Here is a 2,480-nt window from a genome sequence, read left to right as displayed (position 1 = left end):
ACATACAGCACCAGAAGGGCAAAGGGAGTCTGTATTAGGTTCTTTCTCTAGAGGGACAGAACTAATGGAATATATATATAGAAAAAATGAAGTTTATTAAGTATTAACTCATATGATCATAAGGTCCCACAATAGGTCCTCTGCAGGCTGAGGAGCAAGGAGAGCCAGTCCTAGTTCCAAAACTGAAGACTTGGAGTCTGATGTTTGAGGGCAGGAAGCATCCAGCACAGGAGAAAGATGGAGGCTGGGAGGCTGGGCCATTTTCTCTTTTCATATTTTCCTGCCTGATTATATTCTAGCCTTGTCGGCAGCTGATTAGATTGATTAGATTGTGCCCACCCAGATGCAGGGTGGGCCTGCCTTTCTCAGCCCACTGACTCAAATGTTAATCTCTTTTGGCAACACCCTCACAGACACACCCAGGATCAATACTTTATATCCTTCTATCCCATCAAGTTGACACTCAGTATTAACCATCACAAGTCCACCCATTGTCAACTTGAACCCATGCACATCTCCTGAGATCATTCATAATCCTCAAATAAAGGCAATAATGAAGTTATAATTGTGCTTAACATAATACAGCTATCTTTCATACGACTGGAAATGCAGCAATCCCCAACCCAAATACTATTACATAAAGTTAACAATACTTAAATGCTGATGTGAAGTCAATTAATCTTATGTCACATGATAAAGGAGAAGGGAAATAAAATGAAGACTTTTCTTAGTACAAGTGTATACATACACTAACATATTTTTAACAAAAGAAGGAAATAGTATTCATGACAATTACAGTCCTCCTTTCTGCAGCTGGTCACATCGTTGAAACTGGCATTAATGACTACCTTCTTCTACTACCCATTCTGTATTCCTTTTGCCTTCAGCAAGCACCTCAGCAGGTAGTGGGTTTTTTTCCTGGTGGAATGACTGGGTCATTTGTAGTCCTCATTTTTAGTCCTGCCTGGATTGGGCTATTGTAGTTTCCCATTGACCTTAATCACAGGGCATGGTAATACTAAGAGATGCCCTAATGGATCTCCTGTATTCCATGCATACTCTTCCTTACCTCCATTGTGGAGTAGTAGACTGACTTCATCTTTATAGTCTGGGTCAATCACCCCAACCAACACTGTAACTCCCTTCCTAGCCTGTTGACTTAAAGGTAGGAGGAGCCCAAAGTGTCCATGTGGCATTATTAACTTCCAGTTTAATGGAATCATTGTTGTGTCTCCTGGTGGCAGTGTTTCTCCATCTGGAACTGAGACTTCTAGACCAGCAGAATGTAATGTCGCAGGAACAGGAAGCAAAAGTATTGCTGGTGGATCACTAGGGGTGATGGTGAGTGGTGCCACTTCCACTTCCACCCCTTGATCCTGGACCCATGAATCCTGGCTATGGATGAAACAGTAACATATATTGGAAGCTAATTCAGAGCATATATGGCCTTCTGGAGAACATTGTCCCAGTCCTGCAAAGTATTGTCACCTAGTTGGCATTGTAATTGTGACTTCAAAAGGCCACTCCACCATTCTATCAATCCAGTTGCTTCAGGAACATGGTAAGACCAGTACATTCAATGAGCATGAGCCCACTGATGCACTTCTTTAGCTGTAAAGCGAGTGCCTTGGTCAGAGGCAATGCTGTGTGGAATATCGTGATGGTGAATAAGGCATTCTGTGAGTCTGAAGATGGTAGTCTTGGCAGAAGCATTGCTTGCAAGATAGGCACACCCATATCTAGTTTCTATTCCAGTGAGGACAAACCTTTGTCCTTTCCATAAGGGAAGACCTCCAATATAATCAACCTGCCACCAGGTAGCTGGATGATCACCCTTAGTAATTGTACCATATCGAGGGCTCAGTATTGGTCTCTGTTGCTGGCAAATGTAGCACTCAGCAATAGCTGTAGCCGGGTCAGCCTTGGTGAGTGAGAGTCCATGTTGCTGAGCCCACGTGTAACATCTATCCTGGCCACCATGGCCACTTTGTTCATGGGCCCATTGGGTGATGACAGGGGTGACTGAGGAAGGAGGCTGAGCGGTATTCACAGAATGGGTCATCCTATCCACTTGATTATTAATATCCTCCTCTGCCGAGGTCACCCGTTGGTGAGCACTCACATGGAATACAATTTTTGACCTCTCAGAGAGGTCAATCCACATACCTCTTCCCCAAATTTCCTTATCATCAATTTTCCAATCATGCTTTGTCCAAGTCCCTGACCATCCAGCCAAACCATTGGCTACAGCCCATGAATCAATATATAATCACACATCTAGCCATTTCTCCTTCCATGCAAAGTTCACAACTAGGTGCACTGCTCGAAGTTCTGCCCACTGGAAAGACTTCCTTTCACAGTTGTCCTTCAGGGATATCCTAGAAAGGGGCTTAGTACTGCAGCTGTCTGCTTTTGGGTGGTGCCTTCATATCACGCAGAAGCATCTGTGATCCAGGCCCTAGTCTTCTCTTCCTCTCAAT

Source organism: Macaca nemestrina, chromosome 8 (genome assembly GCF_043159975.1).
Source record: "Macaca nemestrina isolate mMacNem1 chromosome 8, mMacNem.hap1, whole genome shotgun sequence".
Taxonomy (NCBI): Eukaryota; Metazoa; Chordata; class Mammalia; order Primates; family Cercopithecidae; genus Macaca; species Macaca nemestrina.
The sequence above is the reverse complement of the archived record's forward strand: the minus strand, read 5'-3'. Positions refer to the sequence as shown.